The 13,855-nt window shown below is 38.6% G+C and overlaps 1 long non-coding RNA gene across 1 annotated transcript; it reads left to right on the forward strand.

Moving 5' to 3' along the window:
• The first annotated feature begins 188 nt into the window (after nt 1-188).
• LOC148216658 (uncharacterized) lies at nt 189-13,542 on the forward strand. Its single transcript, XR_015794778.1, has 4 exons — nt 189-1,144; nt 2,369-2,451; nt 6,468-6,720; nt 12,005-13,542. It is a non-coding gene; the product is annotated as an uncharacterized LOC148216658 (long non-coding RNA).
• Nucleotides 13,543-13,855: the final 313 nt, after the last annotated feature.

Consider the following 13,855-nt stretch of genomic DNA (forward strand, 5'->3'; position numbering starts at 1 on the left):
TAAACTTTGGAGGTAAAAAAACCATTGAATTCCTACTGAGAATATACATGGTTTGAATCATATTTTGTAGACGTATCTTCTTCCTTTCAGAGAGGACACAGATGTAACATAGTCTCTGAATTAGTTGGCATTTTCTCTTTTCAGGAGTGCAGCTCTGGGCCTTGCATTTCTGCTACACACTAAAATCTAAGCATACTGTGTTGCATATTGTGTTATACATTATCACTGTATAATGGCTGCCACTGTAGCTGGGGGCAGCTACAGCACCTAGAAGACTTGGCTGAACTCAAAAGAGCCGAACAATCTCACCTGCTTTGGGACTTGTATGGGAGATCACCAGAAAAACTGGGAAGTTGAAAAAACATTCTAGAGAGAAGGCAATGGAAAAGCCATTTCCATCTTGTGCCAAGAATCAACTCTTCAGCAATCAAGCTTGATTTGAAGGAGTCATGTTGAACTAGGTGGATAAGTGGATTTGGGGCAGGACATCTTTATGTTTTCTTTATGCTAACATGAGACCAATTTCAGTGGTTACTAGAAATGGAATTTGACCAGCAAACCATCCCTACGAAACATCTCCCTGTGCAGTTATAAACACTTTATCACATCATTGGAAAAAAAATGAAATCATATGTTTCTCTAGCCTTTGACATCTCAGATGATGTCATTTTTCTAGGGAGCAGATTCAAGATAATTTAATGTCTACTGCTTAGAATTGGGCCAAACCATGTGACTGCATGAAGGGGGCAAGAACGTCTGCCAACCTCCAATCAGGGGCCGCCTCACATTGAGAGTCAAGAATCTATTACTGATGATCACTAATGTTTTTTGCCAAGATGTTTCAAACTGCTCTGTAAGAGCTTGATGGGGTTCCACAAGAATTTGATGGGGTTCCCTGAGAGACTCAGGGGAAAATAATTAAAAGAAAAGAGTTCATGCAGATAATTTTCTGTCACTAGAGATTTGTCTCTTGATCAGGGATTCCATGATTTATTTTTTTTTTAACTAACAGGTTCTGCAGCCTGAAAAAGTTTAAAAATCATGCTCTATGCTGAAAGTGCAACTTACCAGTTCTAGCTATGGCTTCTTGAAGTAAAATCTGCTTCAATTCCAGAGGGATATCAGAATCTGGCTGATTCTGGAGGTAGCTGCCATTTGCAATCTTACAAATCTAATGTCTTGTTGTGATGGGTTTAAAATTGTGTCTTTCTGCTATATATTAGTCCCTATTGTAGGGGAGATGGGTGGGAGAGAAATCCAATAAATAAATAAACAAAATAAATAAATACATTCTGGTGCTCCAGTAGAACAGGAACCCACTTTCAGAGTAAAATGGAGGAGAAAAATACAGGTGCTCGAATAAGTGACAGTAGCACAAAATGGCTCCATCTTTATTCTTTGTATTTGGCTGGTTGTTTTATTTTATGCTTTTAACTTTTTGTGGCATTAATAGGATATTTTAATGGCATGATTGTAACCCACTGAGAATCTCTGGATTGCCACAGGTAAAAAAATAAAATAAACAAACATTTGGGCTTGTTTTCCAACCCTCATAAAGGTGGAGGGGTCAGTTAGGCCACTTAGTCCAACCTCTTCATCATGTAGAAATACAAATTAAAGCAGTTTAGCCCCCACTTAAACATATCTAGTGAAAGGGAGGCCACCATTTCTCTGAGTAATTGGTTCCACTGTCAAACAATTTTTACTGTTTGGAAGTTTCTCTAGCTTTCCGTTGGAATCTGCCTGAATTAAGCCAACTATATCTCGTATTCTTTAATGAGAGAAAACAGGTCTTGAGCTTCTTCTGTGTGACGTTCTTTCACATATCTGAAGTACGCTATCATACTGTATTCCCTATTAGTCATATTTTCTAAATATACCCAACTTCTTCAATCTGTTGTCTTAGACTGATGTTGTAACTTGCTGATCGTCCTTCTTGTTGCCTTCTCCAAACCTCTTCCCATTTCTCCGAACTGTTCTGAAAGTGTAACACCCAAAACTGGACACAGGTGGTATATGACCAAAGTTGAATAAAGTGGAATGATTACTTTCTGTGATTTGGAAATTGTGCATCTGTTGATGCAACCCACAATTGCATTTGAAGACTTGGCTCTGCCATATGGCCTGGGGTGGGGAGGAGGTTGTCAGAAATGGGGTTGGCTAGCCCCTTAGTGGCCTGGTGTGGCCTCCATTGGCCTCTTGGATTTTTTATCTTTTTTCTATCTGTGTAAGTGTGGCTCTGTTTTTATAACTTTTAATTATGTATTTATGGTTTTAATTTGATGTAAACTGCCCAGAGTCCCCCATTGTGGGGAGATGGGCAGGGATAAGTCTACTAAATAAATAAATAAATTTGCCTTTTTTGCAGGCAGAACACACTACTGGCTCAAATTCAAGCTGCAATCAATAACTATCCCAAGATCTTTGTCACAAATATCATTACCAAGCCAGGTATCCCCAATTTTTTACATGTGTATTTGATTATTGTTTCCTGAGGGAAGAACTTCACATCTATCTCAGTTAAATTTTATTGAGTTACTTTCAGCCCCTCTAAAATTACTTCTGTTTTCTCCCCTAGCCAATTGTCTGCTATCTGCAAAGCTGGCAAACATTCCCTCAATCTTCGTATTCAAGTCAATAAAAATATCCAAGAGTAGGAAACCCAAGACTGAACTTTTGAGACATACCACGTGATATTTCTATCCTGTTTGATAAGGAATCTTTGATGAGCACTCTTTGAGTATAGTTAGGTATCTACTTCATCATCGTTCCATTCAATCCACACTTAACTAGCGTATTAATCAGAATGTCGTGGTGGAATGGTCATCTAGCAACACTCTGTAATGGAAGGATCACGTCTGATACTAATGATCCTTTTTTTACCATTTCAACTGTCAGGGGTGGTGCAGAGTTAGAGTTTGTATGGTATAGAATGGTTAAGTGGTGTCTTTTTATACTTATATAAACCATGCCTGTATGTGAACTCAATTTTCTGTTCTTTGTAGTGAATGTGGGCACGGAGCATAGAAAAAGAGAGATTTTGATAAGTCAATATTCACTAACTAATTATTCAGCAAAAGCAAACCAGAAAAATGGACTGTCCTCCTTAATTAATTACATGAATATGAGAGCTTTCCTTTCAGAATTCAATATTGTTTTCAATGTCTGAAGCTGGCAGTTTAAGCAGTACATGCATACCACACGCACAAAGAATATACTGAATGATGTATCCATTTTTCCCCCCAGCATGTTTCCCACTCATGTGAGACGTGCTGCTGACATGCTTGGAACATCTTGAATATCCTTGAGGCTTATTAATGCAAATCTGTGTGTTTCCTTCTTTCCCAAGACGTGCTTCTTCTGTACCTTTGAGTGCTTGTGTCTCTATCAGTATGCATGTGTGTGTGTGTGTGTGTGTGTGCTTCACACAGAAAACAAACACTCGCAAGTCAAAGGTCATGGCAGTAAGCATGCAAATGAAATGACAAAGCTCACCTAGTTAACATTACTTTATTCCCTTGTTTTTTTATGGTGTTGCTAGTATATATTTTAGAGGAAAGAAACAAAAAACAAACTAAGGACATGAAAAACTCAGGCTAAGTTTGGAAGATTCCAAAGCAGTGGCTGGGTTGGAAAGAAATAAGGAAACGATCATGTTTGATTTCTCAAACTTAGGATATGAATTTAGAATGTGAGGTTACAGCAGGCAAATCTGCTTATTTATTTTCTTGCTTTTCATTGGAATTAAGGTGTTTGCTACAAGTCATCACCATTATTTATTCAATCTGACCTATGTTATGTAGAAACAGAATAGATGAGCCATCATGTTCCCTTGCTGGCCCCATCCTGAAATGGCCAATGTGCGAAGGGCAGGCAGAACCTAAGCAGAAGCTACCAAAGATGTAAAAGGCCAAGGAGTCTGCAAATTTCCATAGCCATTAAGTTCATGGGATGACAGATCACTATCTCTCTGCTTAGCCTGTCTCAAAAAACTGACAAGATCCAGACAGTTCCCACCTTGATGGCATTTGGGAAGGCTGTTCTCCCAGGCCTTGGAGTAGGGTGCATGCAAGTCCCCTTGCCAGAGGGAATTGATGTTTTTTTTGTGGAGTTGATGTTGTTATCCAGACTGCCATTGTGTTATTTCTCTTATTGTATTTTTAAAAAATTATGTCATTGCATCTATACTCTGTTTTATATTGGGAGTAGCCCAGAGTTGTGCTGGAATTGGGCAGCAACCAAACTGAAATAAATAAATAAATAAATAAAACTGATATAAGAATAAAATGGAGAAGATCCAACAAGTATGACTTCCTGAATTACTGGGAGGAAAATGTATTAAAATAAAACTTTGTAATAGTTTTATTACAGAAATAAGTTTCAACTAAATGAACCTTTGTAAAATAAATATTAGAATAGGAGCAGGTGCACTTTATAGTGATTCAAATATAACAGAAGTCAGAATTAATATCCAAACCAATTTTGACAGGTTGGTATACTGGGTCAAAATCCAGACAAGGACATTCATCAGAGATAAAGTAAGAAGAAAAAGACCTATACACAAGTGAAAAAGAAAAAATCTACAAGCTATAAAAGGGGAAACTTGGTTGGGAAGTATATATGAAAAAATAATATAGATGAGTGGACTTCAACTCCCAGAATTTTGAGAGTTGAAGTCCACACATTTTAAAGTTGTCAAGGTTGAGAAACACTGCTTTAGATGAATGAGGACTTAACACAAACTACCAGTCCAGTGCAGTTGCTGAAGAAGAGATGAAATGTTAGGTTTCATTAATAGGATTGTGGCATCCAGTCCAGATTCTATGAAGCAGTAAGCCTTCTTAGGTATTCTACCTAGAGACTGAACACAAACATAGAGAGGGGAAAATGAGGAGGCTTGCTTGACATCTGGAACCCTAACAATACTCAACTCATTTATGTCCAGTTTGATTATTGGGATTCAGACACATGGCTCCTTGCATATTCACATAATGGATATGGGTTCTGTGAATACTTGGCATGTGTGTGAAGGTATTATGTTTGCACCCTCACATATGCACACAGGGCTCTTTTATCAAAAGGGGAAAATCAGTATCAATGGACAGACAGAATATGGCATTCATTGTGGCTCTGGATGAGGTGAAAGCAGTGCATCCTTTACATGCCTCAAGGAGGTCATCCAACCCTCTCCCTCCTTGTACTATTTCTCAATGACAGGATTTGCAGCAGTCTTGGGTCATTGCTGTCACTGGCTGGGTTGTAAACCAAATAGCTAGACAACAGGAAACAGGCTCTTTTACAATGGGTGGGTAAAGTAAAGGTACTGATTTGGGGGAAGAGATAGGAAGATTTCCTGTGAGACATGTCCTACTTTAATTAGCACTAAAGGTTATAGTTTAATTAGCCCTAAAGGTCAGGTAATGGGAGAGGAGACAGAATGGAGGAAAAGAAGCTAGTTTGGGTGGGAACAGAAAGACAGTAAGCTAGCGCAGCAGTATATATGGGACTCCAACTTGGGATGTGGTAAGGAGGCAGGGGGAGACAAGGCATCAGAGAAAGAAGGAAGAGATTGGGAACTAGCAGAGAATCCTCCTGGCATAAGCATAAATACTACTTGTGGGCGAGAACTGAAGAAGGGAAGGCAAAGAGACTTTGTACAAGGAATGCTGGAGAAGCAACTGACAGCTGAGGCACTGGGGTTTGAAGAGCTGGAAGTTCACTGCTGTGGAGAAGCTGAGAAATGGTTAGGCGATATGACATAAGACAAGAAAGATGCTCCAACCAGAGGGAGAGAGGAAGAAAAACCATGTTGAAGACCCATAGCAACAAGCAGGTAGAGAAGATATTGGCAGAGCCTAAGTTGGAAGGGAGGTGGGAGAAGAGTTCTAGTTATTTGACTATTCATTTAATAGCATAGTATGAAGTTCCTATTGTAGCCATGGGTAAACTGCTTATGGGCCTATATGTTGTTTCCTAAAGATATTAGGAGAAGTTGTAAAAAGTTCAGTTAGATGTAGGATATTCTTTTTCTTACTGAATGATAGGAGGAGAGAAGTCATCCCTTAAAGCTCTCCCTACTGGTAGAAGGTGGACAGCAGTCTTGATGAGAATAAACTCTAGGGGAGCTGGAAGAGATTTTGCTTGGCAAATCTCTGGGGGATTTAGCTCTTGAATCCAGGACCAGTTCTACTTTCACAGCTGAAACTGTACATAGTTTAACAGTATATGAATCTAGTCATTGAATAATTGGGGGGCAAAGTGGCAAGTGGCATTCAAAGATATCACAAAGCATGGTTTAACTGCTTTCCAAGCTGGGGAACCTCACAATTTCCCAACATGTCCTGCTTTGCAGACATCTGTAATATAATGCAATCATGGGAAAGTCTTTAGGCTGGAATGAGTAGGGTCCAGGGCAGAAAGTAACAGGCCAAACTAAGTTCCCACTTTTTCTCATTTTATACCCACAGTGAACTGTTAAAGTATGCCAGGCTGAGATTGGAGCCAGCTACTACTAATAGAAGCAGCTGTAGACATCAACTTTGGGAGAGTGAAGAGGGCGCATGTAATAACTGGATCATCATCATGGATTCTGCTGTGATTGTCCTGGAGGCAAAATGTTGCATCCGATTGTGTTTTGGTCTGATCCAATAAGACCAATCCACACTGTTTTTCCATAATCCTTTCATATAAATTTATAACACAACTGTTTTTTATAGTAAGGTACTTGGCTTCATTTCTTTTAATTAGGAGAACACTGTTCTTTTCATTTATAAGGAACGCAACTCAAAAACTGGTTGATTCTTATCATGAGGCAAAGTTTGTGTTCAGTGTAAACTTTGATTTTCCGGCACCTGTTTTGGATATTCTCCATAAATTACTATGGACACCTAAATGCTATGTGACTTCTCCCCACAGATAGAAACAGTGTTGTATTCCTGTTGTTAATATAATACTGTTTTCACTTGGTGGATGTTGACAGCTGTTGGCCCCATTCACTTTTGTTTTCAACATTGTTGCAGTGATACTAGATGGCAATCAAGCCAAAGACTGTGTTGCTTACCCATAACTACCACTTAACGTTTTTCTTCTGGAAAGAAAAGCACAATGAAAAACATACCCATTCAGTGTCTCCCTCACTGAAATGGATAACAAGCCAAACATTTATTCCCACTGAATTTTCCTTTCAGCTAATCTTTTCATGAATTTGTCCTTGGGATATAGTTTCTCAACCACAGTGCCCAATGGTGAAAATTAAACCATGAACATACTAGAACAAGCATAACAAATAAATGGATGCTTGGTTGTTTGCAAAACAGATGTCTTTGCTAACAAAATGTCTGGTTTATCAGTCCTCTTCCTAACTCATACAAGATAACGTCAATAATTAATAATTGTGATAGCAGTGTATTACTCTAGAATTAGAAGCCCCGTGCCTTGCAGAGTCAGTTGCTGGGGAACATAGGCAGATAGGTGTTATTCAGCTCAGGGTTTGGGTTTATTGAAGAGCAGATGCTGAGCTAGATAGACTTTTGGTCTGATCCAGCAGTTTTCTTTATGTTCTGTGACACTGGTTTGAGGAAATGCAGCATTCCATCATTTCTGCTCCTGATATTTTTACAACTGAAATACAGTTTCACTAAGTATTTTGCCATGGGAGGAATATTTAATAATTGAATTTCTGTCATCAAGGCCTGCTTTCAATAATTCACTTAACACGAGGGGAGAGGGATTGACAACTGTTGCCATTCATTGCTGGCAGGGTTAGAGTATCTCAGGGTAATAAGGCTTTTCTTTGCTTTACTGAATTATGTATTGCTAAATAATTTCAGAAAGCCACATTGGAAATAATTGACTTTCCCCAGATGTGTTTCGTATTGTTTTCCTCTCCACATGTGTGCAATCAGGCCATCATAAATTCATGTAGCAAACTAGATTCTTTTTTGTGCTTGTCCTTATCTAGCTATATCAGTATAGGACAAGTGAATCAAGGTTCTTTAGAGAACACTGTGTTTTTTAAAAGAGCAACAACATCTAAAGAAATACCACCACCTGTCCATGACTCAGAAATCCCCAAAAGTTATGAATAAGCTAAGTCAGCACAGAAGGGTAACTTGCTCAGTTTTGGAACAACAAAAACTGGGACCTGTCTGGGACCTTATTGCAAGACCCAATATAGTATTGGTCTGCCTCCTCTCAGAGTTTCTTCATCTGAAGGAAAGCAGGAAGTGGAAAATCAAGTCCAGGGGAAATCTGTATGTTCATAACTTCCAGGTGGAGAGGAAGCTAAACTAAGCAGTGCTGTGAAAAATGCAACAGCTGATTCAGGTGAACTAGTTGAGCCTAAGGAGAAAAGGTTCTGGCTTGGAACATGCAGGCTATGAGGAGCAATGCCCATGTGACACTGTCAGAGATCTTGTAGGATCAGGAGCTTTCTTTTTTAGGAACATATGTTATAAACACCTGTGTTCAAGTCTCACCATTGAAGTTTGTTACTCTTAACTTCTGGAGACAATCAGTGTCTTTGTTTTGTTGCCATGCTCCTGCTTTACTGTGAATCCTGTAAATTAATTCTTTGGAATTGCTCAGGTTGAGCTCTTATACTCTTCATGGCTATTAGTTGCAAAACCAGTTGGCCTGAAGACTGGACCTGACTTCTTTCTAAATTTCTAACCCTTGATTTTGAATATTGGCTTACGAATTGGTTGCCTTTAAGATCCTGAACTGTTTATTGACTACAAAAGTAGCTTGCCTCAAACATTTACTGCTGGTTTTGCAGATATACATTTATTTATTTATTTATTTATTTATTTATTTATTTATTTAATTTGTATGCCACCCATCGCCCCTGGAGGGTGACTCTGGGCAGCTCACAATTAAAGTAAAACCCAAAAACAGTTAAAAATATAAATATCCACATTAATTAGTTAAAAAGTCAGAGTATATAAAAAGATCCTATACATAAAAAGACTAAAAACATTCAAGATGCTGGGGGGGGAGGGGTAGAATCAATTACCCCACCAGCCAGTTTCACTGGTGCAAGGCCCCATCTGGCCTCCAGGCCATCTGGCATAGCCAAGATTTCATGCTCCTCCTGAAGGCCATGAGAGTGGGGGCACACCACACCTCGGGTGGTGTTCCACAGAGCAGGGGCCATAGCAGAAAAGGCCCTCTTCCTAGACCTCCGCAGTTGAAATTCCTTGACCAGTGGAGTCCACAACATGCCCCTTCTGCTGGACCAAATGGGGCAGGCTGATGTAACTTTTTCTCATAATACAGGTAGTCCTCGACTTTTGACCACAATAGGGGACCAGAAAATTCATCATTAAGCTGTGCAGTCATTAAGTGAGGCATCACTTGACCACACCCCTTTTACAACCTTTTTTTGCTGCAGTTGTTAAGTGAATCATGTGGTTCCCCATTGACTTTGCTTTTGGAAGCCAGCTGGGAAGGTTGCAAATGGTATTCACATGACCTCAGGACACTGCAACTGTTGTAAATACATGCCAGTTGCTGAGCGCCTGAATTTTGATCATGTGATCATGGAGATGCTGCAACGATCATATGTGCAAGGACTGGTTGTAAGTCACTTTTTTCAGCACTGTCATAACTTCAAACAGTTGCTAAATGAATGGTTGTAAACTGAGGACTAGCTGTAAAGCCTTATTCTGACTAGCAAGTACTGCATAATTGGCCACTAAAGTGTATTCACGGCTTAGAAACCCAAAGCAAAAATCACAAATACTGTGGACCATATTCTGACATGGGTAATTGGATTGTTTAAAGCAGATTGTCCTTGATGCATGCTCATTTTTAGTTTAAGTCCAAGTGCCACTGTGTTACTGTTACACTTAAGGAGTCATCCCATTTCCCTAATCCCAGAACTAGTAGCTTTCAACTAAAACACAGAAAGCCAAATGCATGTAAAGAGCCATCGTAATGTATTCATTGGTAGACAGTAGAGACAAAGTAGGAATTTTTATAGAAAACAAACTTTATTGAGAGAGTCTAGCAAATTAGCAACTAAATGAATAGCTGGAAGCCTTCTTATGAAGAAAGAGAAAGAGGAAGGAAAAAGGAAAGTTATGAGTGTAATGGTAGAAGTTCTTCAAAGGATGAAAGGGATTTTGAGAAAATGCCTGATTATGTGGCAATGCTTTAGTGGCCTTCACTAATCCTAAGAGTAAGGAGAGCCAGCCATGATCAGTACTTGACTGAAGGACTCCCTGAATTCCAGGGCTTTTGACTGGGAAGTTGAAAAAATATCTTAGAAAAAGGCAATGGAACCTCCATAAAAAAAGCATTATGGCACCTCCATAATGCTGCCAAAAAAAAAAAATCATATTTGCAGTCACCTTGAGCCTAACTCGACTCAAGGTCATCTTTATCTTTATCTTTTTTTTTTTAGAACATATAAAAATGGGGGATAATTACCAGCATTGACACTCCTTATTGCACTGTCAAGAGAGGAGAGGACAGTGAATCAAGGACTCAGGGTGGACACCAAATTGAATCATGGGCTTAGGGAAAGCTCAAGGCTGAAACAATTCAGGGACAAGAAGAACAGTCCCATTAAAAAAAAAAAACACTAATGAATTGGAAACCATAATAAACTTAGTCATTAATCCTGATACTATAAAAAAGGGAGTGGTCAGAAGGAGCAGCATATCGCTATTACTAACTTAAACAAATACAGTAGATTGCATGCTGGTAGTAATGTTTACAGTAGTACACTTTAGCCAGGCTAGTACAGTGAAGACTGTTTAATTTAGGATAGGACATAATTTGGGCGTTTATAACTTCAACTGGTCCCACACACTTGCTGAGTTATAGGTAGGGCAATGCCCTTATCCATGTCAGTGGAAAGGCCTCTTATCTATGTATGTATGTATATAATAGTAGATAAAAGAATAAAAGGTGAAGATTAGAAATTAAAAAAGATTTCGGGGGGGGTTAAATATGTAGCTGCTCACCCATTGCCATCTCGGTGCCTCTCAAAAGGCATCTTTGACTATACTTAGATTTGACTTATTCAGCCTAGACTTGGCTTGGCTGATATTTCCTGGGAAAAGCAAGACCTCAGTACCACAGTGCTGAGAAATACATAAAATGGTGACATTATTCTGAACGTCTAGCAATATAATCCATTCTAATTTTTTGTGTGTGGCAGAATGGAACTTAAACTATCACTATAATATAACTGCTTGACTCTTGTGAGGGAATGTAAACTCTGGATGTAAAGGTTGATATGCTCCTGCCTTACATGGGTGGGTAGCTTCATATTCACAGGTGTGGTTTTTAAAGACATTATCTTGATAATCTAAGTATTTATACTTGTCTGGTAACCATGGAATTTTGCCACACACATAACAAAATGTTAGGGCAGTTCTGTTACTATAACTTAGTGTAAAGAAGCATGACTAAAAGATCTCACACAACATAAGCAGATGTATGCAGGACAAAACAAAGGTCACATCAGAACATTCATTGCATTTACCAAGCTGGATACACATCCTCTCACTCAGAAACACCTTTTTTTAAAAATGCAAATCATATGCATTTTCTTTTTAGATTTTTTAAGATTGCTTGCCATAGGAAGCAAGGGATTGCTGTTAAAATCAATGTTATTATTTGGGGCATAAAGTTACATGCTCTGTTTTTAGATTATTGTATGCTGTAGCACATACAATGCATGAAACTGTAGTCTTTGAGGAAAAATGGTTTCTCTTACAGATACTTTTGTAATCATCACTTAATTCCCAAAGTTCTGGTCTGCTTTGATTCTTTCCTCATGCTTTATATATAACTTTGAAAAAGCTAGAAAATAGAAATGGTTATATCCTTCCCCCACCCTAAACATTACAAGATACAGTCCCATAGTTTGCAGATTACATGCCAGCTGAATGTGGCTTTCATGCTAAAGTGTATTAATGTGTTCATTATTTGGAGAAAAAATATCTTGGATATTATTATAACTGATTACCTGACATGCAACCTTATTTTGTAGAGCAAACAGCTCCAAAAACCCTCTGAGGAGGAAGAAGAAAGAGACGTGGAGGAAAGGTGAGATGGACCAATGTGATACAAGATTTCAAGCCTATCAAGAAGAGCTTTTATAACCTGGAAGGATAGATTTCAGGGCCTCACTGTGGATTATAATTCTGTCCCTGGTGAAGGACAGCCACCACAAGCTTCAGGGACTGAGGAAGAGGACCATAAAACTCTGCAAAAGGGAGCACCTCTGTCTCCATAAAGAAAAAGTGATGTGGCTAAGTGAAACAGCAATTTATTGGGTGGGCTACCTATCAAGAGAAGTGTGCTGCCTTCCGGGACATAAACTCAGAATGTGACAGAAAACCCTCAAGAGTCCTTAAGTCCACTGGCAAGTATCCCTTCCTATAGATTCACACAACAACGAATTACACAGCCAGAGAAGACACAGCAAATTACGCAGCCTTGAAGACACAGCAAAGGACAATGAAGCACTAGGGTGAAAGTGATACTTTCCTCACTATTTTGTGTCAAAAGATGTGTCCAGGAAAGGAGAGATGAATACTGGAATTATTGGCTATGGCAATATTAGCTGTGCAGATAAAGATACAGTAGTAATTGGAGACTTTAATTACCCTGGCATCTGTTGGAAGACCAACTTGGCCAAGATTGTGAGGTCCCCCAAATTCCTTAGTGATCCTGCTGTGTGTTTAGTTTTCCAGAAGACTGAAGAAGAGACAAGGCTCTCCTAGATCTGCTCCTCATCAATAGAGGATTGCTGGTTGAAGATGTAAAAGCAGTAGGTACTTTTCAAGGAATTGACCACATCATCTTTGGGTGTAGGATATCTTTCAACCTTTACATTCTGTGATTCTATCCTTGTAAGAATCTGAAACTCCATCAACAAAACTGAAGGGCTGTCTTTGCCTTTGCATTAGAAAAGAATTGCATTTATTTCTTAAATGCTACTTTTTAAATGTTTTACATTCCTTCATTTATTTTCTCAGTTTTCTATGTCCATTTGCCAGGATCAATTGTGAAAGCACAGTTGCCAGTTACTACACTGTTGTTATTGTTGCGATTTTAAACAGGATTCTTTGAAATAATTCCCATTGCACTGCAGTACATCCTAGTTTCAACACATATTAATGAGCCTAATGTGAAACATTTGTTACTTTAATACGTTTCTCAACCACAGGAACTTTAAGATGGGAGGACTTCAACTCCCAGAATTCCCCAGACAGCATGCTGGCTGGGCAATTCTGGGAGTTGAAGTCCACCCATCTTAAAGTTCCTGAGGTTGAGAAACACTGCTCTAATATCTTCATTGACCTGGATGGGCTAAAATCATTTTCCAAAGTACATATCCATGGTAGAACATAAACAAAAGGTATTGTATGCGAACATCTTTTAGGGCATTATTATTATACAGTTGTAAAGAGATTTACCAATTTTCAGGAATTTTTAGGATTAATTTAGGTTTTTTTTCTGTAACCAAAATGTACCTTGAGCACTGTCACTGAATGTTTGTAAGCAATGTTACAACTTTCAGGAATGTACAAATTAGTTTTCGTTTTGGTAAACAGAATGCATCTTGAATAAATTAAATAAATAAATGGGTCCCATTTTGTTGCTTATTTGTTAATTGATTTTTGGTTTGGGATGTTTATCCTCTTTTCATAAGTGCAAAACAGGTTACCAAATATTTCATGAAGTACCCAGGAAAATGAGCTAAAAGCAATGCCATCTAATAAACACTACAGAAGTTTCCATACTGGGGGAAGGGAATTCGAAGAGAGATTGACTGGAAAACATATTCATGTTTTTTAAAAATTAACAGGACTAAACTCATTCTCAAGAGAGCTTC

This window comes from Python bivittatus, unplaced genomic scaffold (assembly GCF_059951505.1).
Source record: "Python bivittatus isolate LINGU-HERP-01145 unplaced genomic scaffold, Pbiv_v1 ctg000080_np1212, whole genome shotgun sequence".
NCBI lineage: Eukaryota > Metazoa > Chordata > Lepidosauria > Squamata > Pythonidae > Python > Python bivittatus.